Here is a 26,855-nt window from a genome sequence, read left to right as displayed (position 1 = left end):
GTTTCAAGCACACCCCTACTTCCTCGCTTCTAGGCCTTCACAGATGCGCGTCCCTTCACTTGGGACAGTCTATTACAGGACCTCAAACACAGCTCATCTAAGCTCCCCCTCTCTTCTCCCCCCGCATATTGTCAGATATCTTATTCCTGAATTAAAATTGAATTTGGATACTTAATTTTTAATTAACTCTTTTTAAATTGGTAAACATGCTTCTAAATGAAATGTATTGGGGTGACATCGGTTAATAGCGTTGCATACATTTCAGGTGTACAACTTTATATATAGCATCTGCATACTCTATTGTGTGCGCCCAACCTGAAGTCTAGTCTCCTTCCATCACCACGTATTTGACCCCCTTTACCCTCGTTGTCCTCCCCCCACCCCTCTTGAATTCAATTAATTCTTGGATTAACCTTATCTCATCCTATACATTTCTTATTTCTTTGAAAAATATACTCAAGGGTATGTTCTAATGAAAATGTATTTGAACAAATTAACTTAGATCAGGATGGACTTTAACCAGGGCTGAATGTGAGCTGGAACATACTTTTTAAATTACTGGAATGTTTTCTTGATTGTTATTCATCATGACATTTTGTCTTTGGAATTTTTTCTCCTTTCCAGCTGGCTTCCACCACTTTCCTTTCTTACCTCTCAACCCTTCCCCCTGTGGTTGCCCTTCGCTTGCCCCTGGATGGATCCAGTTTGCACACAGTGGTGGCTGCTGTGGGGCCACCGCTAAACAGAACAGCTCAGACTGCAACAGGAAAGCACTGAATCGAAAGCAAAGGGGAGGAAGCACAAACCAATACCCACCACAAAGCTGCTGAGTGCCCAGCATGACCCAAGCCGCACCCTCCGATGAGGAGTCTTGTGCAGGAGTCAGAAGCCACAGGCTTTAATGAATCATCAGCACAGCCTGTTCTTCACTTCCCCTGATCCAACCTTCCTGGGTCACCATGACTTACCAGGTACTGGCCTAAGAAGGGGGGTGATGACAGAAAAAGCCACCAGAGCGGTAGAGTTTGGGAGAAAGCCCCTGAGTCGAATGACTGTGGACCATTCATCTCAAACTCCTCACCTGGTCCAGCTCCACGGGCAGGAAGATCCTGGGCTTGAGCGTGTTTCTAAGAGCTCTCTACCTGGGGTGATTCCCAGGTGACGGCTCCCCCATTCCCTAAAAATACCTTTGCTACCTGCCTGAAAGGCTGCTTCTAGGAGTGCCCAAACTTTTAAATTTTATAACTGCAGATAAAGGCCCTGTGAGATACAAGAGAACTTTATATTTACATTTCACATTAAGTTACAAATTAGTATTTTCTGATTCTTTCCTGACTTCAGTAGAGGGAGAAGGAGCAAGGAAAGAGAAGGGAGCATGAAAGATATATTTCGCCTACTTTGTGATTTTGCCTTGGCCTCCCCTGACTACTTATATTTGTCCCCTTTGCTATCAAAGGAGATACTAATTCTCCAGCAGCCTGGATTACAGAGAAGGGATGAAAAGTGTGGGAAAATATGTGGGAACTCTGTCTAGATTTTAAGCACCGGCTCATCGCCTCAGGGTCTGGGGAGGTGAGCGCTGGGCCTGCTTTTGCAGCCGGAAGTGCAGAGCACCGAGAGCAGGGGTGACCATTGGGCCGGAGGAAAGGTTGCTGTGCTTGGCTGCAAGTGGGCACTTGTGTCTTCACACGGTGCCAGACCCACACTTCAGATAACAGAACAGGAAGTACGGTGAGTGCAGCTGGGAGGGGAGAGAGAACGAACTGTACCCAAGACCATTCAGTTACTCCTCGGCCTCTTTGCATCGTACTTTTCTATCCTCTACGTGACCCTCCCCGGGTGACTTTGAGAAGCACTGGGAAGCAGGTGGCACCTACAGCATCCTCACCCCCTCCCGTCCTGTTCAGCTTCTTGAGACTCTTCAATTCAGGACATCTTTCAAGATCTAGATCATTCATGAGGTTGAAAGGGAAGAATTATAGGTGCAATGAGAGGGGGTGAGGTCATGAGGTTGAAAGGGAGAAATTATAGGTGCAATGAGAGGGGGTGAGGGAAACAATTCTGGTGAGAAGGACCTTCTCTCACAGCAGTGAGTTGGAAGGGATCCTAATAAAGGGGTTTGTGATCAGATGACTTTGCTTTGAAAGAACCCTCCGGCCCTTCCTCCTTACCTGCATTCCTTCCTTCCTTCCTACCTGCATTCCTCCCTCCCTCCCTTCCTTCCTTCCTTCCTTCCTTCCTTCCTTCCTTCCTTCCTTCCTTCCTTCCTTCCTTCTCTTCAGAGAGAAAGGGAGGGGAAAGTAGCCATGGAACGAGAAGCTCCTTGGAGCTCCGAGGAGTGCTCCAAGTTTCCCAAGCCTGACTGCCTGCCCAGGGCTTGCCCACTTTCTTCAGAGGTCAAGGGCATCCCTCTTGTTAAACCCTCAAGTTGTGTTGAATACTCATGCATGGTCCAAGCTGCAGGAGCTCAAGGCCTGCTCCCCAGGTGCAACCTTTCACCTGTGACCTGCCTTTGTACATTACATTCCTTAGACAAGAAAGTAATAATATGAGTGCAAAGAGAGTGTGAGCTACTTTTTGAAAAAGGTTACTTATGGGAAAAGAGACAGGCTGGCTGGAGGGCATGTGGAGTACAGAATGGGTTTCTTTTTGTTAAACTGAGAGAGGTTAAGGTGTGTTTATACACTTGAGGAGAAAGTGGTAAGAGATCTTAAGCAAGTTACTTCATTCCTAAGCTTTGATTTTCTCATGAGAGGGGAGGTTTCTGTAAAGATTAAAATTAAATGAAAAGCAAATGCATGGTGGTGGCTTGGACACTGCAAAAACCTTCACACATGTTAATTATTATAACTATCATCATCTAGTGACTGTACAGATGAGTAAGGCCTGGTCACAGCTCTTCTGTCTCTTCTACCATCTGTGAGAGAAAGAGATGGACTCTCAAGTCACAAGGAAGAGGCTACTAGTGGTGTGATTTGCATCTTGCCAGACTTTTAACCTTTGGGGGATGATGTGTGCGTGTGCGTAACGAGTTACCATTGTATTCTTTAACTTATCGGGTGTTCTTATTTTAAAATTCTTATGTAGGTCATAGCCAATGTGGCTCATTGTTGGGGTGTTGTCCTGTGTACCCAAAGGCTGGGGGTTTGATTCCCGGTCAGGGCACATACGGGAGGCAACCAATCAGTGTTTCTCTCTCTATCCCCTGCTTCTCCTCTAAAATCAATTTTAAAATATAGGCACATTTCAGATCCAACATCTCTCTTAAAAGTTCTAATTTAGGGAAAACTTTTTTAGATATTAACCATACCCTTCTCAAGGTGCAAGGGGCTGTACAAATAAGATTATGCACATGGATTTCTGCTTAGACAAAGGAGCACTGTTGGAAGTTACCTAACGTTAATCCACAGCTTTGTTTGTAGGAAAGGTTAGCCTTTTATTTGTTTTTTTTTTCTGGCTATTTGCAGAATCGTATTATAATTTTTTTCTGCTACAGATTTGGTGATAGCAGTCATGATTGCTTTTCCCAACTGGCCACAGTGCTCATATACTTTTACCAAATAATCCCTATCAGCTCTACACAGCATTATATACTCAAGGAATCAGTGAAGTCTGTAGCCTCATAATTATTTGCTTTGCAGCTTGGCTTTGAACCACCTGGCCCCCATTCCTACAAAGTTGGCAGTAAATATATTCTGCAAATCCCACTCCCACATTTCCTCTCCCTTTCCCACCTGGCTGTCCAACCTTGAGACGACTTATGCCTTAATTTCCGGTGCATCCCTTTGCCTATCACTTATCATTCCTTCTCCATCCCTTATTCCATCCTCCTCTTCCCCTGGCTCCTCTCAGCCTCCAGCTTTTATTACTAGCGACCCTTAAGGCAATTCTCATAGCCTGTTCCTCCATGCATCACAGGAACACATTTTTTGAGGGAACTAAATGGAACAATCTGGTGTCTTTTCCCAATAGTGAGCAAGAAGCCACTTAAAAATAGCTATATGGAGATATAACTTATATACTGTAAACTTCACATCTTTAAAGTGTACAATTAAATGGTTTTTATAGAGTTGTGCATCCATCACCTTAATTTTAGAACATTTCCATTATCCCCAGAAGAAACTGTACCCATTAACAGTCACCATTTTCACTCCCCACTCCACTCTTTTGCTCCCCCTAATTCTAGGCAACCACTAATCTACTTTCTGTTTCTATGGACCTGCCTATTCTAAACATTTTATATAAATGAGATCACACAATAGGTGGTCTTTTGTGACTGGCTTCTTTCACCTAGCATAATGCTTTCAAGGTTCAACCATATTGTAGCTTGTGTCTGTACTTGGTTCCTTTTCATTGCCAAATACTATTCCATTGTATAGCTACATCACATTTTGTTTATCCATTCATCAGTTGATAGACATGTAGCTTGTTTACGGTACATTTTGAGTCTACAAATAAAGCTGCTATGAACATTCACATACAAGATTTCGTGTGGACATATTTTTGGTAGGTCATATGGTAACTATTTTTAGCATTTAGAGGGACTGCCAAATTGCTTTCAAAAGTGGCTGCACCATTTTACTTTTCTGTCAACAATATATGAGGGTTCTAATTTTCCCACATCCTCACCAAAAACTGTTATTGTTTGCTTTTTAAATTATAGCCATTCTAATGGGGGAGAAGTGGCATCTCATTGTGATCTTGATTTGCATTTCCCTATTAACTTTCAATGTACTTATTAGCTACTAGAGGCCCGGTACACGAATTCGTGCACCAGTGGGGTCCCTCGGCCTGGCCTGTGGGATCGGTCTGAAACCAGCTCTCTGACATCCCCCGAGGGGTCCTGGATGGCAAGAGGGCACAGGCCAGGCTGAGGGACTCCACCAGTGCACAATCAGGGCCGGGGAGGGATGAGAAAGGTTGGCCAGCCAGGAAGGGACCACAGGAGGGACCAGGGCGTGTGCTGCTTGTCTCGCTCAGTCCTGATCGGCCGGACCCCAGCAGCAAGCTAACCTACTGGTTGGAGTGTCTTCCCCCTGGTGGTTAGTGCACATAATAGCGAGTGGTTGAGTGGCCTTAGCATATCATTAGTATATTACGCTTTGATTGGTTGAACGGCTGACCAGATGACCGGACACTTAGCATATTAGACTTTTATTATATAGGATTTGTATATTTCCTTTAGAATAATGTCGATTGCAATTGCCTATTTTTTAAATCTTCACCTGAGGATATGTTTTTTGATTTTAGAAAAAGGAGAGAGAGAGAAACATCAATTGGTTGCCTCTCAGATGCACACTGACTGGGACTGAACCCGCAACCGAGGTATGTGCCCTGATCGGGAATCAAACCCATGACCTTTCAGTGTACGGGACAAAGCTCCAACCAACTGAGCCACACCAGCCAGGGCTGTAATTGCCTATTTTGCCCTGATCGGGAATCAAACCCATGACCTTTCAGTGTACGGGACAAAGCTCCAACCAACTGAGCCACACCAGCCAGGGCTGTAATTGCCTATTTTGAAACTGGGTTATTTATCTTTTATTATTGAATTTAGAGTTTTTAATATTCTAGATACAAGTCCTTTATCAGATATATAACTTGAAAATATTTTCTTTCATCCTATGGGTTGTCCTTTAATTTTCTTCATGATGTCCTTTGAAACACAAAGTTTTTAAATTTTGATGGAATCAATTCTTTATCACTAAAGGACTGAATCCAAGAATAATCTATCCAGCAAGGCTATCATTCAAAATTGAAGGGGAAATAAGAAGCTTAAAAGTCTTATAGCTTTAACTCCTACATTTAGGTCTATGGTCCATTTTGAGTTAATTTTTATGTATATATTTGATAGAAGTCCAAATTCTTTTGCATGTGGATACGCAGTCTTCCTACATCATTTGTTGAAAAGACGATTCTTTCCTATTGAATACTCTTGGCCTCTTCGTCAAAAATCAAATGCCTAAAAACGGTCAGGATTTATTTGTGGATTTTTAATTTTGTCCCATCAATCTGTATGCCTCTCCTTATGCCAGTACCACCCTGTCTTGATTACTGTAGTTTTTCAGTAAGCTTTGAAACCAGGAAGTGTGAGTCTACCAACTTTGTTATTTTTCAACATCATCTGGCTATTCTGAGTCCCTTTCATTTCCATATGAATTTTAGGATCAGCAGAAACGGACAAACTGATCCTAAAATTCATAAGAAACCTCTTACTTTTAATAAATGATTAATTTTTGTTCTTTCATACTAAGGATGAAATTGGATAAGGAGGATGCAGCAAGTAGACTTTGGAGTGTGGAAAGCGGGGGGGGGGGGCCTTGGAAAGGGGGACCATCCTGCTGGAGGAGGGGAATAAAGGAGCCCAAAGTTTGGTGAACTTCCCACCCTAGTGAGAGGAATGTTTGTGCAGGGGAGGCAGTTTAATCTAGCACCAGGGGACATTGTGAAAGATAATTGAAATTGTTAAATCCATTGATCTCCCCAGAAGAAAAAAAAGGTCTCTAAGTAAGCAGTATTGTTAGTTTGTTGATTCTTACCAAAGAATAACTAAAGGGAAGCAGCTGGCCCTTTCTCAGGGCTGTAACACAAGGAAAAAAATGAAGAAATTCCTCCCTGTCTTTTCTTACCTCTCTCTGTGGCCAGCCCTAACCTTTGTTCATCTTTGTTACCCTGCCCCTTTATAAATTCCCCAAAAGGAGAGGGAGGAGAAAGAGAAAAAGAAGAAAATCATAGTGGGTGAGAGATGCTGGGGGTAGGAGAGGAATTCCGGAGCACTTAAAATAAAAGATCTTTAAGGTACTGTTGGTAGAGTCTACCATGGACTGTGGCATTATGTAGCAAGAGGCATAAGGAGGATCACATTCTTTGACTCAGTAATCCAACTCCTAATGGTTTATCCTAAGGAAATAAGACACGCAAAAAAGCATGAGTGGCAACGTTAATGAGCATGTTATCAGTAATAGCACCAGCAGGAACAACCTATATCTCTAAAATAAATGTTTTATGACATCATGACATGCAAAGAGGGTAGATTACCCTGCTGGCTCCGCTGTCAAAATAGGCCCTGAATTGCGTCACTTTTCACTGCATTCTCTACTGCCTCAGGTCCAAATCACATCATCTCTCATCTGAATTGCGATGGCCTCCCGACCGGTCTTTCGGCTTTCACCCTTGTTCCCCACCCCCTACTCTACTTTCAACACCGCAGTCATAGGAACCATTTAGGATTTTAAAAAATTTTTGGTCCATTACAGCTGACATTGGAACCACTGAGAACACTAGAACATGTTAGTCTTCCATTCAAAATCTTCCTGGGCTCCGCTCTCATTTAGTATAAAAGCTGAAATCTTTGGTTGGTCTCAGGCCCCACCTCACTGGGCCTCCATTACTCCCTGACCCCATCTTGTACTACTTTTCCTCTTGCATACGCCACTCTGGCCACACCTGCCTCCTACCTGTTACCTGGACACACCAAGTCTTCTCCTGCCTCAGGAGTTTAAACTCACTCTTCCCTCTTCTCCCAGATGTCCATTTGGCTCGTTCCCTCACCCCCTTAAATATCACAGGTGAGCTTTCCTTCCTTGGCCATCCTGTTTAAAATTGTCATCTGCCTCCACCCGCAGCTCCCAGCATTTCCTACTCCCCGTCCTCATTTTATCCTCCTCATTCCACTTAGCACTTTGTGTGACTTATTTGGGTTCCTGTCTGATTCTCCTTGTGGAATCTGTGCTCTTTGAGAGCAGGGATTCATCTGTGTTGCTCACTCACTGCTTTATCTTTCGTGTCTTGACTGTGCCTGGCACAGAGTCGCTGTTTGATAAGTATTTATGGAATGAATGAATACATCCATAAAAGTAATAATTGTGAAAACTAGGAATTATGGAAGTGGGAAAGGGTACAGATATTGACTGTGACATGCACAGTGGCTGTGGCAACATGGTGTATTGGAGTCTGGAGCTGCAGAGTCAGAGGGACCTGGATTCGAATCCTGACACCACCTCTTTCTGTTGTATGACCTTGGGCCGATGTGTCTGATCTCTCTGTCTCATCCTCTATGAAACAGGTATAACAGTGCCTCCCATATATTAGTGTTGTGACAATTCAATGACGAAATGTAAGTGAACACTTGGCGCAGAGTGGGTGCTTTATTCTCCTTGAGGAAGAATAGGAACTGGGTGGAAGCCTTGGCTGGTGTGGCTCAGTTGGTTGGGCCTTGTCGTGCACTGAAAGATTGCTGGCTCAGTTCTGGCTCTCAAATCCATGTTTCTCTCTCCCTCTCCCTTCCTCTGTCTCTAAAAAAGAAAAACTGGGTAGAAATATGCAAAAGTGGAAATAGTTGGGTGTGTCAAATTGAGGAATTAAGAATATTTATAAACATTTAATTTTTTTCAATAGTCAAGTCCTCCCTGTGGGTGTAGTAGACCAGGAATGGGATTCTCCCAGTTATCTCCTGGGTTCTGGCTTCACCTCTGACACAAGATGTGTGACATTACGAAATCCTAACCACTCTGGGCTTGTTTCCTTATCTGTAAAACCAAGAGCTTGGATTTAGTAACTTTTAGTCCCATCGATGCTTAAAATTCCATCATTCACGTAGGCAGGCCACTCCACCTGGCTTTGCCAGACTCTAGCCCGGCCTCACTCAAATGTGATGGCCAGATGTTTCTAATCTTAGGTGTAAAAGACTCTATTCTTCGGTTTCCAGACGCCGAAAGGAACTGGAAAGTTTAGGAAAATAACTAAGCCAATGAGCCTTCTCTCTGACTCTGAAACACCGCATTCATTTTGCTCAAACTTAAGGAAACATGAGAAGCAAAGCAAATATGCACCTTTGGGTTTGAATCAACTGTGTTGTGAAGCTTTAAGCCATGAAGGAAAGTGTGTGTGTGTGTGTGTGTGTGTGTGTGTGTGTGTGTGGTGTGTTTAAGCAACAACCAAAAAGTAGATGTCAGCAGTTCTCAACTGTAACTATAACCTTGTGCCTGTGTGGCTGCGAGCCCAAGGGAGGAGCGAGGCGCTGGGAGGGAATGGCTGGAGCCTCCCCTGCTCTGGAAAGCTCGTGGCTTTGTGTTCTTCGCGCTGCTGCCCCGCATGGCTGCACTGAGGAGGCAGGAGGCCAGGCAGGGAAAGGAGGATGTTTGGGTTTGCAGGCTGTCCGGCACTGTCAGCAAGTTTGCCGCCCTGGCTTCACTTCCCTGAAGTGTGTGTGTGTGGGGGGGGGACTCTAGGGGGGTGGGGCAGGGTGGTCAGCTGCCCCTGGCCTCTCTCCACAGAGGATTCAAATACCCCATCAGTTGCAAGGCTCTGACTTTACCCAGCTGAAAAGGGACGATCTCATCTGGGAAGGGTCAGTTAAAAAATGACAACTGCCCAAAGAAAACAGGGAACAACCACAACAGAAACTCTGCGATGTCTCCTTATAATTATGGAGTGGCCACCAGAGCTCTGGCTGGAGTCCCCGCCCCCTCCCAGTTGCCCCCGCAGGCCTTGTCTACGTCCTCGCCCTCCTGACCTGAGCTGCGCCTCCCTGAACTCTGGCCTCTCTCCAGCCCCCTGCCCGGAGATCAGGGAGAGTCCAGCTTGCAGACCGTTTTGAGAGTGGAGTTTGGGGATCGTCAGACAAGAAGACCCTGTAGAGCTCATATATTAGGACCCCTAACAGAGGAGTACACTTGGCTTCAATGATGTGCCCGAAGTCAGGCAGCAAGTTTGAGGCAGAACTGGTCTCTTTATTCTTAACCGACTACTCTTCCCAGACTATGATACACTGTTATAAGGGACTAAAAATAGAGCAAGAAAACTTTCAAGTTCTTCTCAACCTTTTTTTCCTAACCAAATCCTACTCTGTTGACCTTTAGGGCTGTGTAGAAAAGCATATTTTGCATTTATTTATTTTAAAATATATTCTTGATTTCAGAGAGAAGAAGGGAGAGGGAGAGAGAGAGAAATATCAATGATGAGAGAGAATCATTGATTGGCTGCCTCCTGCACACCCCCTACTGGGGATGGAGCCTACAACCGAGCATGTGCCCTGACCAGGAACTGAGTCCTGACCTCCTGGTTCATTGGTCAACACTCAACCACTGAGACACATGGGCCGGGCAGCATATTTTGCATTTAGACTTGTAATACCACCTCCTTTGTACTTCAGCGTTAGAGTTATCAATCTGCCGCTCCAGGCAGCATTGTGAGGCCAGCAGCCCAGCAGAGTGGGCAGAACAAGGGCTTTTGAGTCCACAGAACTCTGGCTCTGTACATTCTTGCTCTGTAAACTTGTACAAACAAACAATCTACTCTCTCTATGACTCCGTTTCCATGTCTGCAAAGTGGGAACAATTGTAGCATCGACTTCATCCTATTGTCATGAAGATTTCATGAGATGATATGTTATGCACAGTGAAAAACTCAACTAATGTTAGAAATTGCAATGCATCCTGGGAGGCATTTATTGTTCCCTTTTTGCAGATGAGAAAATGAAGGCTCAGAGAGGTTAAAGGGCAGTAGTCACACAATTGGTTAGTAGTTGGTTAAGAATAAGGAGACCAGTTCTGCCTCAGGATTCAGCTCAGCCTCCTGACTCCACATCAAGGGCCCTTGCCTCACCACTATTGAGTGTAGACCAGCGGTTCTCAACCTGTGGGTCACGACCCCTTTGGCAGTTGAATGATCCTTTCACAGGGGTCGCCTAAGACCATCCTGCATATCAGATATTTACATTACGATTCATAACAGTAGCAACATTACAGTTATGAAGTAGCAACGAAAATAATTTTATGGTTGGGTCACAACATGAGGAACTGTATTGAAAGGGCCAGAAGGTTGAGAACCACTGGTGTAGACGTTGAACGTGGCTCTGGGCCATGAGTCAGAAATGTCTGCCTCCAGCATCATGAAAGGCCATGTTATTGATTAAGCTCTAGGTCCTGGAAACTGGATGCTTCAGGGTTGAGGTAGGAGCTTATTGCAGCCTTTTTATAAGGCAGTGTTTGCACAGACACCAGCCTAGGAAATGAAGCCTGGCACTAATCCCTAGCCCAAGCCCAGAGGAGCTGGGCTCAGGGGTAAGTCAAAAGTCCTTTCATTTTCTCAACTTTCCCTCCCTCTGGCAATGCTTCCTTGATGCTCAAAGAATACTTTGCTTACCCTGACATTACAGCCTTTTTCACACTCTCTTGGGTTATAGTATTTTGGGGTATCCATCTGATTCCCCTGTTGGAACAATGGGCTCCAAAGTGGGGTGGCCAAGATGATACACCAAGGGGTGGGAAAAAAAATATGTGAGCACTTGTTTCTTTTTATTCTTTACTAGAGGCCCGGTGCATGAAATTCAAGTGGGGGGGGGGTGGCGGGGGTCCCTCAGGCCGGCCTGCACCCTCTTGCAATCCAGGACCCCTCTGGGGATATCCGACTGCCGGTTTAGGCCTAAACTGACAGTCAGACATCCCTCTTGCAATCTGGGACTGCTGGCTCCTAACTGATCGCCTGCCTGCCTGCCTGCCTGATCACCCATAACCACTCTGCCTGCCTGCCTGCCTGATTGCCCCTAACCACTCGCCTGCCTGCCTGATCACCCCTAACCACTCTGCCTGCCTGATCGCCCCTCACCACTCACTTGCCTGCCTGATCTCCCTAACCACTCACCTGCCTGCCTGATTGCCCCTAACCACTCTGCCTGCCTGCCTGATCACCCTTAACTGCTTGCCTGCCTGCCTGATTGCCCCCTAACCACTCTTCCTGCTTGCCTTATCGCCCCTAACCACCTCTGCCTCAGTCCCTGCCATGGCGGTTTTGTTTGGAAGGACGTCTGGAATGATGTCTGGAAGGTCATTCAGCTGTCCAGTCTAATTAGCATATTACGCTTTTATTATTATAGGTACTAAATATTAGGAAAGTTAAGCTTTACAAATATCTAAAAATTATTACAGTAGAGCATATATAATTTATAATAAGTATGCAATTGTTGGGAGTGCATGCAAAAAAATTTTTTTAATCCTCACCTGAGGATATTTTTCCATTGATTTTTAGAGAGTGGAAGAGAGAGAGAGAAATATCTATGTGAGAGAAACACATTGATTGGTTGCCTTCTGCACATGACCCGACCAGGTCCCCCAGCCAGGAGGAACCTGTAATCTCAGTACGTGCTGTTGACAGGAATTGAACATGGAATCCTTTGGTCCACAGGCCAATGCTCTATCCACTGAGCAAAACCGGCTAGGGCCATGCTAAACTTTTTTTTTTTTTTGATGGAGTGTAATGATGAAAAGAGTTTGGAGGTTGTTTGACAGGAAGCTGCTAGAGAGCAAGAGGTATATCTTGTTCTGACTGTATCCCTCCCCCATCCTCACTATCTAGCACTTAATGACTATTCCCCAAAGAAATGAATTTGGCATTGATCTGAACTTGGTTGTCTTTTCCCCCCTCCTTTTATCATCCATCTGATATAATACTGTCCTGTTCAGTAGTCTGCCAAGACCTGAGCAAATAAGAAAGCTGTGTTTGAGGAATAAAAAGTGCCAAGTGCCAGGATTGAAAAGTACAAGACTGATGTTCCCAAAAATGAGTTCATGGCAGTTAATGAGGTGTACAGCAGGCAAGAGTAAAACCTCACGGGAGAGCTCATGGGCACAGAGCCAGGCGCGGGGCGCCAGCCCTGCCATCTGAGGAATCGTGTGGTTTGAGCAACTGAATATTTTCAAAGTGAGCACTGCCCTTCCTCTTCCTCTTCCTCTCAAAGCAGCCGAAGGCAGCACAACACAGTGAGCAAGGGTCTTGGAGAAAGAAGTCCCAACTTTGTCACTCTCCCTGGCTGGGTGATCTTAGGCAAGGCCCCTAACCAAGTCTTCCCCTTCTCCCAGGAAAACAGCGCTTTTCCTACAATTGAGGTTGGACAGGATGATGTTGGAGATCCTTTCATGCTCTAAAGCAGTCCTGAATGTAGAAGTTAGTATTTTTCTACAAAAGGTAATTTACACTTTGAGGGCGCCATGAAGCCCACTGAACCAAAAATATCACCTCACCCCCAAGCCTTCCATGGAGTGTGACATCCCCTCCTCAGACACTGTGTCTCCATGCACGGCTTACCAACCTGTCAGTAACTTATTGGCACACAGCCACTTCAAGTCTCAGTTATGTCCATTTTACATGTAGAGTGAGACAGCAAGTTATAAAAGATTATACACATGTCACCTATATCTAGAAATAAATATAAATATATGTGTATATACACAGAAAAAGAGCTTAGAGATACCTACCATACTTTTAACATTGATTATTCCTATGGAATAGGAAAGTGGAGATGAGAGTAGGGACTTTACTATTTATTTTCAATTCTTCTATAATGTTTGCTTATTTTTAATAAATAAACTATTTTATTAATTAAAATAAAACTTTTTAAAAAAAAGTGAAACTAGACCACCAACTTACACCATGCATAAGAATAAATTCAAAAGGACACAGACACCAGGGGGGTGAAGGCATGAGTGGAGGGCTGGGGGGGGGATGGGGGGAAAAGGACACATATGTAATACCTTAATAAATAAAGAAAAAAAGAAAGAATAAACTCAAAATGAATAAAAGACTTAAATGTATTTAAGAAAAAAATAAGCAAGTCTCCTTCCCTTTCTTGACCTCTTATTTTCCCAGTTCCCCTCTCTGGAGGTAGCCATAATTGCTAGTTTCTTATGTCTTCCTCCAGAGATATTCTGTGTGTATGTAAGTATATCTATGTATATCTATGTAACACTTGAAAAACCACCAAACACAGAAATGGGGTCATTCATAGACATTTGTTTCATATCTTGCTATTAAACTTAACAATACATATTGACATAATTTAAAGGTACCTCATTCTTTTTAATGGCTGCTTAGTATTCCATACAGTATATAGAATGAATATACTACAATATATGCAGTCTGTGTACTACTGTAAATGGTTGGGTTGCTTACAGTTTTATGACTACAAATTAGGTTATAATGTTTATCCGTATAAATACGTCTTCAATATGTCTTAGTGCCCAGTGCAAGCATATTCACAGGATAAATTTCTTGTGGTAAAGTTGCTGGGTCAAAAGGTATAACTTTTTAACTTTGACCTTTGGTACCAAACTGAAGTACAAATAAACTGCCCCAATTTTCAAATTCACAAAAACATGTTTTACATTTTCTATCTCCCCATTATCCTCACCTCACCAGTATGTATTATCATATTTTTATAATGTTGCCATTCTGATAGGTTAAAAGTGGTTTCTCATTGTTTGAATGCTCATTCTTACAACCATGAGTGAGGTTGACAGTGTTTTTCTTATATTTAAAAGCCATTTGTTGGACACAACTAAACCATAGTAGTCAGGGATGCCACTTGGTTGGTAAGACCTCAAAATTAGAAGGAAGTGATTTCTACAGAAGTCAGTATAGTGGTTACTTTCAGGGGAAGGGAGGCAGTTATGATCACCACAGAGCACATGGAGGGCCTCTGACATGGCTGACCAAGTTCTGTTTCTTATTCTGGGTGACGATTAAAAGTGTGCTTACTATATAACATTTGTTTTGTTTGCTTGTCTGTATATTTTTTTGTTGTATTTTTGTTTTATTTTATAATAAAAAGTGGCTTTAAAATTTAAAAATAAAAAAGCCATTTGTATGGATTTACCAATGTATTCTATTTATGTCCTTTGCCTATTGTTTTCTATTAGACTTTGATCTGTTTTTAATTCTTTTACAAGAACTCCATATTTTAAGGAACCCAGCCCTTTTTCTATTAGTTGGAAATATCTTTCCCATTTGTTTTTTGGTGTCCTGGTTTTCTTTTCTTTTTGCTTTTTTGACTCACAGAAATCTTGCATTTTTATGGAGTCAAATTTGTCCATATTTTTGCTTATGGCTTCTGCATTTGCTCAGAATGGCTTTTGCTTGGGAAGCTTCTCATGGTCTCAACATTGCAGCTGCTAACTTAGAAAACAACACTCGAGATTTCTGGTTAAGGACCACAGATTAAACAAAGGCATTATGCTCCACTCCCTCCTAGGGCTTGACCAAAAGTTAATGTTTGATGAAGTAATACATTCACATGGTTCTAAAAAGAAAAAAAGAAAAGAAAAAGGCACAGAACAAAAGTATCCCTCATCCGTGTCTCCCGTTGGCCCAGGTCCCACCTTCTGCCTGTCCATAGTGAGCGCTGCTACCAGAGCTTCTCCAGAGGCCTGGGAAAGCTGCATTCTACGCCAGCGGACGAGAAAGCTCAAGCAACTCACGTCACATTTCAGAATCCACCGTGTGCTCCGCCACTGGTGGCCCAGCCAGGTACTTTGTGAGTATTTTGCGAGTAAAGTTGTGGTTAAAAAGAGCAGGATGAATTGAAAGTCCGTTCAAGAGGCATCGAGATCCTCAGACCCCTAGGTCCCCTTGCTGCTCTCAGGTGGACTGCTCCTGCCCCACAAAGCCCAAAGAAAGCAGGTTTTTCTTCTGGTGGGAGAGTAAGAGAGAGGGAGGACCAGGCAGAGTTGTGTGAAAGGACAACAGACAGGAAAAAAAAAAGATTACCTAGAGACCCCCTGCCTTCTCTCCTTGTGTAGGTAGTGCAACCCTGGCATCCAACCAGGAGATTATAAAAGTTTTCTCTGGGAACCTGACACACTGGAGAGAAACGCCCTAAAGATCATCTGACAACAGCAGCATTTCTGAGAGAAAAAGAAAAAAAAATTATTAATTGTCTCATAGAGTTAAGAAGGAATTGTGCACACATAAAATAAAAACAGAAGACTATTTTTTAAAAAGAAACTTTTAGGGAACAAAAAAAAAGAGGCCTTAGAAATGTAGATATGATTGCAAAAAATAAACTCAGTAGAAGATTTGGAAAGTAGACAGTAAAGTATAAAGATAAGAGATGGAACATAGATATAAGAGCACAAGTAGTTTATTTGGGAGATGATCCCAGGAAACACCTGTAAGGCAGTGGGAAGTGAAACAAGGAAGCCAATAAACCCAGCAAGTTACTGTGAACAACTGGGACGTGATTCCTTTGGGGAATTCTGGAGACCAGTGTAGAAATGGTGCCTCAAAGTTATCCCCAGTCAGGGCTGAGGAAACTGGGGTATTTATCTACTAACTCTTATCAGTCAGTGGTTAACGGCTGCTCCCAGGGAGAAGGGGGTTAATTCCCTAAGATTTTCTGAGCAAACTTTCAGTGGCCAGAAAAAGCCCTCAGGCAAAGAGACATTTATGCTGGTAATTTAGAATGCATAGATGTGGTAGGTGCCAAGAGATTGTGGACAGGGCATTGATGGCATCTGTTATATCTTCCTAGAAATCTACTCTTTCTTAGAAAATTACTGAAGGATGTGCTCCACCAAAACAATGGAGTGAAGCAAGAACAAGAAAGAGGGAGACTGCAAGAACCAGATTAGTCAACACAACAGGTGAAGGGAATCCCCAGGATGTGATGAAGGGAGATTCCAAGGTGACAGCTGTACTGTGTGGAATTAACACAGAGAGATTAAAAGGAAAAAAAATCAAATTTTAATATGTGTGCATGGAGAATTCACCTATGCATGAAAATTCCAAAGACAGTGATTCAACATTGGGTATATAAGACATTTTGGACAAAGAAAAAAAAAGAGGAGGGGGGAGGTAGGGGGTATTAGATTTTAGAAGTGAGAGTGGGCAGTTTACAAGTAGTTGAGAAGCATACGTGGCAGGAAAATGCTCCTAGGCAACCCAGGAACAATGGGACCACTGGGTGTCTAGCTAACAGGCTTGGGTCTTCCTGACTAAGGCTAGGGTGAAGATGTGTAATGTGATTAAGCCAAGGGTCTCTCCTAAAGCAGGGTTTCTGCCTGAAGCTCTTGGGTCTGAAACAAGCGGAGGGTCAAAGATTCTTTCTGAGCTTTGTTTCTTTTCTTTTAAAACAAAAATTTTTAAAAATTGATTTCAGAGAGGAAGGGAGAGGGAGACAGAGATAGAATCATCAAGGATGAGAATCATCAATCAGCTGCCTCCTACACGCCCCCTAATGGGACTGAGCCCGCAACACGGGCATATGCCCTGACCAAGAATTGAACCCTGACTTCCCCAGTTCAGCGATCCATGCTCAACCACTGAGCAACACCGGAGAGGCGAGTCTTGTTTCTTAATAAACAGCTTAAAATGAATGTCCCAAAGGCAGCTTTAGAATGGCAAAACGTTGGTTCCCTTCAACAGCAAGCCTAGAGATTAATCAGCCCAGATAGGAACAGATCAGAAGGAGAGAGTAGGTAGGGATTCAATTAGTGACACATGCAGAGGAAAATCTAGGCAAATGAAAAATGACACAATTATTAACTCCAGAGAAAGCAAAATGTTACTCAGGAAATTGATCATAATTTATTATACCACACAGATGTGAATAGTATTTATTTGATCAAAATAATAAAAACACTGAGTATCAATCTAATGATAATATAGGTATATAAGCCAGAAAATATGTGTGTGTGTGTGTGTGCGTGTGTGTGTGTGTGTGTGTAGTCAAATCTCCATTTTCCACAGTGGAAAGCCGATAGATTTTAGGAAGTAGCTGTTTTAGAGAGATGGTGATACGTAAGAAAGGGGAGGGGCATTAATTAAAGCATTGGAAGTGGTTTTATCTAAGGAATGAGAAATGGGAGGAGGTGAAATGGGGGACTGCTATTAAATAGTATAAAACTATTCTATTCTTGAAACTATGCATGTTTAACTGTTATATAAATAACTAAATAAAAACAGTAATTTATCTTTTTTCTTCTGCTGTATGAAAAAAGGAGGAGGTAGGAGGAATGAGCATCATTCGTCGCTGATAAGGAAGGTAAGGGAAACTTTCTTGTTCCTTGAGTCCATCAACCCAGCAGAGGTGTTGTCTTTTCATCTCCTTTTGAGGCAGGAAAAAAAATTATGTGCAACGGGCAATTGAGACTTTAAAAATCTCTAAGAGCTGCTGATGCCAAATTGGCCTGAAATCTGGGGCTGTCCTGAAAGTGTTTGGGCCCAAGGAAATGATCCAAGGTAAATGCCAAGAAAGGCTTTTATCAAATTCTAAAATAAAGCCAATTACTTGAAGGGCATTATAGCTAGCACTAAAGTGTTCAGCAGAATAAATTATTTTTAAAAATATATTTTTAAATATGCCTTTAAAAAATTTTCTTTTTATTAATTTCAGAGCAAGGAGAGAGCAGGGAGAGAGACAGAAACATCAATAATGAGAGAGAATCATCGATTGCTGCCTCCCACATGCTCTCCACTGGGGATCGAGCCTGAAACTTGGGCATGTTCCCTGACCAGGATTCGAACTGTGACCTCCTGGTTCATGGGTCAACGCTCAACCACGGAGCCATGCTAACTGAGCTGAAATAAATTCTTAATTGTGTCTGTATATAAATTTTCCTTTAAATGCCAATTGCCTTAAAGTCCAGAATTTAAAAATAGGACTCTTTTCATTTTTAAAAATATATGGAAATGGTTTGTACACATCACTTAATCTCAAATGTTTTTCAAGTATAGTTGACATATATTATATTAGTTTCAGGTGTATCACATTGTGATTAGGCATTTATAAAACTTACAACATGATTACCCCAATAGGTCTAATACCCACCTGGCATCACACCTAGTTATTACAGTATTATTGACAATTATACTGTACATCCCATGACTATCTTTATAACTGGCAATTTGTACTTCTTAATCCCTTTCCCCTTTGCAGAGTTTTGATTAACCATATCTATCACTGAAATCACATTGCTCAGGTCTGCGGTCCAATTGTGACACAGGAGTCTACTACCTTCTAATTGCAGGCAACATACCCACGGGAATGGGGCCTTCTGAAAGCTACCTCAGTGCCACCTTCTCTTCCTGTCTTCAATCTCTAGCCACTGGATCCTTCTCCTCAGCCTAGAAAATGCTCAAAAATCCCCCCACCTAAAATACAAATAAATAAGAAACCCTCCTTTTAGCTATCAACCCAGCTTTCTCTTTTCCTTTGTCACAATACATCTGAAAAGAAACTGTGCGAACTTCCTTCTCTACCTTCACTTCCTCACCACATGCTACTTCCTCACCCTGTGCCATCTAGCTTCCGCTCTGACCTGCTCTCTCCCAGGTCAAAGGAGTTCTTACTTGCTGAATCCCTTGGTCCTGCTTAGTCCTCATCCTCCTCAACCTAAGTCTTGACTTTTTTTAAAATCCTCTCCTCAGGGTCTCTCTGAATCCCCCTCCACACACACACACACACACACACACACACACACACACACACTCCAGACACACTGCTGTGTCTTTCACTTCCTAAGGAACCCAGCTATGACTGCCGTAGGCCCTGTTCCCTCTACCTGGGACTGCCTCCCCACCCCACCCCCTCCGTCAAGGCTGTTTCCAACTTGACTTTCAGGTCTTGGTTTACTATCACTTCCTCAGAGTGCCCCTCCCTCAGTGCCTCCCCTCTCCACCCCACACACCAAAATTTCCCACTTTCCATCTTAGAAATTAGGTTTTTATCTTTACATTTTGTATACAGTTTATAATGATGGACTTCAGTTGTATGTTTATTTGCTTAAATATCTACCTTTCTTCCAGGGTGTAAGTGGCAGGAGGACTGGAACCTTGTCCGTTTTCTTGGTCATTGTGGACTCAGAGGTTCGGCACAGACCCTGGAACAGTAGATCCAAATATTTGTTGGATGAGTGACTGACTGACTGAATGAAGCGCTTTCTTCATGCCAAACGTTTACATATATCACCTTGTTTTTATTTTCACAACAGCTCTATAAATAGGTACTGTTACCAGGGAAAAATGGAAGCATAGAGAGACTGAGTAGTAATACCCAAGATCGCCCAAAAAAAAAATGAGCATGAGAGCTAGAATTTGAAAATGCACTTCTCCAACTCTATGTAGGACTTAATGATCATACTATAGTGCTTCAGAGTTAACAGTTCTATGTTCGCCTTCCAAAACTTCCCTCACTTACTCCCTCATGTCAGTTTCGATGGTTTCTCTTGCATCTTCCTTCCAGGATCTCTTCCAAGCTAAATGAGGGTACGTGGATGGGGGGACCGGTCATGGAAGAGACTGGGCGGTTCTCTAACACCTGTTAGAGAACCTTTGAGGTAGACAACCATGACAGTAGTCAGCAGTCGGACACCATCCTGGCTTGTTCTGTGCCTCTGCTCACTCACTTCCTGCCTCTTCCCCAACACAGGACCTTGGGTTGCTCCTCATGACGGGTCTACCCAGCTTTCTCTCCCTTCCCACAGATGGCCCCAGCATGTTCCAGAACCTCCTCCTGACAGAATGTGCCTGTCCTGAAAAAGGTTCACTCTAGAACGGTAAATGAAGAAAAAGAAATGTAAGCTGAAATACTGTATAGATAGTTGCTATGGGTTGAATTGTGACTCCCTTCCCCTGCCCAATTCATATGTTGAAGTCCTGACCCCTGGCACTCTTATTTGGAAATAGGGTTATCATAAATGTAATTGTTCAAGTTAACATGAGATCATACTGGAGCAGGGTGGGTCAATATGACTGTTGTTTTTATAAAAAGAACGCCATGTGGGTCTGGCCAGTGTGCTCAGTGGTTAGAACACCATTCCACACACCAAAAGGTCGTGGTTTTGATTCCCAGTCAGGGCACATGCTGAGTTTTGGGTTTGATCCCCAATTGGGGCAAATGAAGGAGGCAGCCACCAATCCATGTTTTTCTCTCACACTGATATTTCTCTCTCTCTCTCTTTCCTTCCCCCCTCCCTCTCTCTCTGGAAGAAGGAGAAGGAGAAGGAGGAGGAGGAGGAGGAGGAGAAGGAGGAGGAGGAGGAGGAGGAGGAGAAGGAGAAGGAGGAGGAGAAGGAGAAGGAGAAGGAGAAGGAGAAGGAGAAGGAGAAGGAGAAGGAGAAGGAGAAGAAGAAGAAGAAGAAGAAGAAGAAGAAGAAGAAGAAGAAGAAGAAGAAGAATGCTCTGTGGAGATACAGAAATGCACAGGGGTGAAGATAAAGGCCCAGATTGGAATGACACAACAGAAGCCAAGGAAAAACAAAGATTTCCAGAAAACCACTAGAAGCTAGGGCAGAGTCCTGACATTCTCTCACAGCCCTCAGTGAAAACCAACCCTGCCAACACCCTGATCTTAGACGTCCAGCCTCTAGGACCTGAGACAATAAGTTTCTGTTGTTTAAGCCACTCAGTTTGTGGTGCATTATTGTGCCTGTCTAGTGAACTAATAGAAATAGTATAATCCCAAACCCATCTATGTCATGAATATCCTGCTCTCTCCCTCCCCCTCCCCTCACACACACACACAACTAAAAGGAAATAACAGTTTACAAATAAGTTAACAGTGGTTCTTTTGGGAGGGTGAATGATGGGTGATGATGCTTTGTACTTTTTTCCTGCACTTCTGGGTATTTTCTGAATTCTCTCCCATCTCTAAAGTATTATGTATTGTTACATAGACAAATCCTGGGCGCCAGCTTCCTCAGCTGTAATTTGAGAAGAGCCATAACAATCTTCAGCATTCTTATAAGGATTAAAGTGGCTGACACATAGTAGGTCAGCTAGTGTCCCTAGAGTCAGGAGAGCAGCTCCAAAGAAGTAAAACTGGGCATTCATCATTCAGGGCTCACTTGGTTCTTAAATGAAGGCTTCCCCAGGGCTGCTAAGCAGGGAAGTGGCTGCTGCTCAGCCCTGGCCTCTGCGTGGTGAGGCTGAAGGTGGAGAGTGAAATGGCAGGAGGGAGCTGGCTAGACACCTTGGGTCTGGGAGGGTCAGCAAGACAAGCAAGAGGGGTTGGATTGAAAGGTTGGCTGGAGGAAGATTGGTGGAAGGAGGATGACTTAATCCATTTGGGGTAGTATGTCTTAGATTGGGGTGGCTGTCTGGACGGGCAACTGGAAGGGAAAGAGGCACCAAGATGAAGTAGAAAACACCGCCAGGAAGCAAACGATTCCCTCTAATATGAAGAATGCCCTCCCCCATCGTGTCTTCTCCAAAAGCCCTCTGGAAACGGAGCGAGCAACATAACTTACTTCTAACTTTCCACAGCCCATGGGAAGATGTTCTTTCCCAAGGAGGGGTGTTTTCCAAACATCCCTCTTTTGGGCCATACCTGGGATAAGATGTTCTTTTCTGGAAACTGTTTAGGTAGATGCTACCCAAACATTCAGCCTCGCCTCTGACTTATCTCAACAGGGAGGGTTCATTGTCTTGAATCTTGAATTTAGCCATTTGTGACTTCAAATTAATCTTTGCTTTTCAAAAATTAGGGTTGTTTTGCTTCTTTGTACTTAGCTATGTCTTCTATATTCCCATCCAAAATCCCAGCAATTTAGGGAAGATTTGGGTCCCCACAAATGCCTGTCACAACCCATTCTTTTAGTGGAGGTCACTGATGGCTTTTGCCTGGTCCCTTTGCCAAAACCTACATTTCCCCTTTCCTTTATATCTGCAAGATTATGTAGCAACATGGGAAAACATTTACAATATAATGGTAATAGTGAAAAAAAGAGCATATAAAAATTGCATGTAAATTATGATGCTGACTGTAAAAATAAATAAACAAACAGAACATATACTCACATGCATATAAGGAAAATAAGCCCAGAAGACAACAAACCACATAATTAAGAATGGCTATGTTCGAGTACCAGGATTGTGGGATTTTTTTCCTTATTCTCTATTTCCCTAAAATTTTTCATTATAATAAAAAAATACGTATATAATTACGAAACAGCCTTACTAAGATAAGGTAAGGGGCAGAATGAATAACAAAGTTTGATAAAATAAATACAACAAGAAAGCTAGTTGTAGATAAGGCTTTTCTGGCAGTGAATATACATGGTTCTCAGCTCAGTGTGTGAGAGAGAATTCTGACCACAGAATTCTTATGGAAGACATTTAACCACTTGCCATCCTGTGCACTCTGAGAATCAAAGAGGAAGCAATGGCACAAGATTTCAAACCTGTCGAGCATTTGAGAGGAGCTGGGGAGGGGAGAGGGGGCTGGAGTCCAGGCCCATGAGAGGTTTGGGGGCTGTAGAGAGACTGCGTAGATGTCTCTACATCTGGGGGTTTCCGGGAAGTGTGTCAAGCATGACAAGGCGAGGCTCTGATACTGTTTATTTTTAGAAGTCCCTTTGAGAGGAGGATCTTTCACCTCTCACTAAGTTAGCTGTGCTCCTTGGAACCATGGACATCTTTCTGCTGTAGCAGCAGTAGGATCAAAGCACGTGTTTAGAAAGAGAAGTGAAAAACACCAGATGTGAGCAAAACCACAAGGGGAATTTCAGGCAGGCAGCGTGCACCAGATTACCCAATTTGGAATGCGTTCCAAGCCCCAGGACAGGCCGCCCCTCCGAGGATCAGGCTGGAGGGACGGAGGTTATTGATCCTGATTTAAGCCAAATGCCGCTAACTTGACCTGTGACCTTGCTCAAGCCATTGACCTCCTCCAAGCCACTTTCACTGCCTGTAAAGTTTCCTCGGAGGAATATAATGGAAACCATGCTAAATACTAGAGATAAGAGCGAGGCATGATCTTGAAGACTGTTTGGTAAATTGTGTTTGAGTACATAAATACCACAACATATACACACTTCCCATGTGTACATACAAATATTTTGTGGGAACGATACGTGTAAAGAAAACGCAGGGCTTACAGACTGTGTCGTACAAATCACAAAGCAAATCAACCCACAATGTAAACAATCTACATGTTGGCAACTGAAGGGGCTGTGACAGGATATGTTTTTCTGTCACTTACAGCTCTTTAGGTCTCCCAGGGTCACCCCAGAGCTAGACTAAAGCATAGTTAGTACTGAATGAATGTTAGTCGAGAACAGAACTTCAGCTTGGAATTCCAGCTTTCTTTGCCACTCAGTTGTATGTGGCCCTGGGCAAATTACTCCATACTTCTGTGCCTTGGTGTCCTATTCTGTAAAGTAGGGATAATACCAATAACTACCTCATAGACTTGTTGTGAAGATTATATGGAGTAATACAGGGTGTTCCCAAAAATGTATACATGCTTAACAGCTCAATTGATGTTTCTTTCTTTTTAGATTTAACCCATTGGAATTAATAATTATTTAAAGCATATATACATTTTTTGGGACACCCTATATATGTAAGAACTAAGAAAAATGCTGGGTGGATAATTTTAGTTATTGTTATTTTCCTAAATCTTCAACAAGGACTTTAAAGCTCTGCATTTCTTTCGTCTGTGTTCTCATCCAAATGTTTCCCACATTCTTGCTCCATTCCAGAATATTTCCTGTCTGTCTTATTCATCTATGTAGAATACCGCTCCTTCCAGACTTGAAACGAGACCAACTCACCCCTCCCCTTCCACACACACACCAAAACCATTAATTTATTCCTATTCACGCCAACTTTGAGTCAACATCTAGGTTGACCCCACAACCACACATCTTGGAAGCATCACTAAATCCTCTCTTCTCCATCTGCTGGAATTCTTACATAATGAGATGCCCTCTTAGCCAGAGGAGGTGTCCCACTAAAGATGAAAAAGTATGTTTTTCTCCTCGTTAGTAGAAGTTGTCAGTGATGGCAACCACGGTGCAGAAAGGAGAATAACCTTGGAATCACTGAGCATGGCCGTCTTTAGGAGGAGAGGGCAAGGAGAGGAGTCATGGGTCTAGTGAAAAGCGCCCCTTCCACCCCTTTGGAGAGAAGTTGTCATTGGAGAAGAAGAGGGATGTGGTACTGGGTTCAGGAGGGAAGACTCTGGAATTCATCCAAGGGCGGTGTGCCCAGGAAGTGGCTGTATATGCAAATAGGGAAAAAGAAAAAATAATCGGATCAGTGATAGTTGTGATATTTTTGACAATTAGGAGATGATGGGGGCAAGACTGAGTGGAGTGTTGGGGATTCACTTTCCCTAAAGTGTCTATGTGAATGGACTCACTTTGGCCTCATGGAGCAGCAGAGAGAGGACTCGGTCATCACAGCCCTTCCCTGGACCACTTGTTACAGTCCCACCAGCACTAGCATCATTCCTTCCCAGGAGCATCCTTGCCTTCCAGCACCACCAAGTCTGATTGTGATTGTTGTTATCGTCCTTACATTATCACCTGCAAATCACTTAACCATTTATCCTTCCAACATATTATCTTCTAGAATGGTTTTACTACACAATCATTGGAGTCCCTAAAGATGATTCAATTCCATAGAAATGGTTGAGCCCCTATTATACAAGGCTGAATCCTAGGGAACACAAAGATGATTAAAATATGGTCACCACTCTCAAGGAGCTGATATTATATGTTTCTGGTAGATTTAAATTGCTAACTTACATTTAATCTAGTGATGGCCTAGGTTTCCCCAATCATTTTGCCTATTGACCTGCCTTATAATGTTCATTTATTTAACACATTTATTCAGCGCCTACTATACATTAGGCACTGGGTTAACCTTAGGAGGCTCCATAACAAACATCACCTTTACCTTTGGACAGTGTAACTATGTGAAGAAAATAGGCTCCATGATATATCTGGTTGACTACCAAAGGAACAGGTAACATTTAGTATTCCTGTCCCTCCTCCCAGAGAGTGGGGTACACTCCCTATATCTCCCTCTTCCAGCCATTATGCAGTGAAGTGACAGTTGAGACATGTTAAATTATTATTTGAGTCTTAACTTCAGAGATACCCGAGAATAAGAAGGGGAAGGACAAATCTCTGTTATAATGGTGAGTAGCTGGAAACTGTGCTCCTCACCAATATTCTCATCCACCCCTTCCCAGGAATCAAATACCCTTCTTATTACTCTGATGCTAGATTGGTTAGAATCTCTTATATAAATGTGAAATATCTTTGCTTTGTTAATGAACAGTCTTCAATAGTTGAAGGTAAAGTCAATTATATAAATATTAAGCTTCCAAGGAATGATAAAGGAAGGGCTTCCAGGAAATGTTTTCCTTATTGGAAGATATATTTAAGATAAAGGCAAGTATCAAATTTCAATTGATGGCGAGGAAACTACTTCTTATACTATTAGGGTGTACAGTTGGTGTGATAGCTGACCAAATGAGGGGTGTGGTAAATCTCCTCGCAGCCTCTGCCTACTCATCCTAAGACTCCAATCCATGGAGGAATGACTCACTGTAACAAACCCAGCCAACTATTGATTAACTGTGTTCACAGAACAGCATATTAGCATAGAAAGGAGCATTATTGATTGTAATGGATTACTAGGACAAGATAAAATTTGGAATGTATCTGGGTTCAAATTTCAGCTCAGATTCCTCTCTGTTTCCTGGGCCTAGAATAAATTTACTTAGCCTCGCTGCCCCTATATTTTCTCATTTGCATAAATACAGATTTTAAAAGACTAAAGTAACCCCATCGAAGGCACTTGGCACAAAGCAGGCACTCAGTCATTGCTCTTTTCACACTACAGAGAAGGAGCCAAAGCCTGAGAAACTGATCGAACTTGTCTGAAGCCCACAATGAACAATGTCACCTGGATCAGCGCCCCTGGCTTCCTGACCCCCAGGCCTGCTGTCTTTCTGCTGTTTTCAGAATGGGGGCTGAGCAAAGATAATTGAAAATGTGTTGATCTCTGGTTTTCTAAAGCTTGAGGGGGATGACAGAAAAAGCAGGTAGGAGGCTGGTGTGGGGTGAGAGGTGAAAAGAGCAGACTTATTTCCCGGGTTTTGCGTTTCTTTCTGGAGTTTACATTGCTTGAGCACACACCCACTGATGGAGCAGGGAAGTGGCAGAGCGTAGCCAACTGGGATTACAGATTGTGTCACATCAATCCACAAAGTAAATAATCTACATGTCCACAAGGGAAGGGTGTGTGACACCGTGTCTTTTTTTTTTTCTCTCTCACACACATCCCTT

At 43.0% G+C, this 26,855-nt stretch overlaps 1 long non-coding RNA gene across 1 annotated transcript; it reads left to right on the top strand.

Moving 5' to 3' along the window:
• The first annotated feature begins 630 nt into the window (after positions 1–630).
• On the top strand, positions 631–20,302 carry LOC106698610. Its single transcript, XR_002831359.1, has 4 exons — positions 631–971; positions 15,146–15,307; positions 17,772–17,815; positions 20,256–20,302. It is a non-coding gene; the product is annotated as an uncharacterized LOC106698610 (long non-coding RNA).
• Positions 20,303–26,855: the final 6,553 nt, after the last annotated feature.

Source organism: Myotis lucifugus, unplaced genomic scaffold (genome assembly GCF_000147115.1).
Source record: "Myotis lucifugus unplaced genomic scaffold, Myoluc2.0 scaffold_203, whole genome shotgun sequence".
NCBI classification, from domain to species: domain Eukaryota; kingdom Metazoa; phylum Chordata; class Mammalia; order Chiroptera; family Vespertilionidae; genus Myotis; species Myotis lucifugus.
This window is presented reverse-complemented; position numbering and strand designations above follow the sequence as displayed.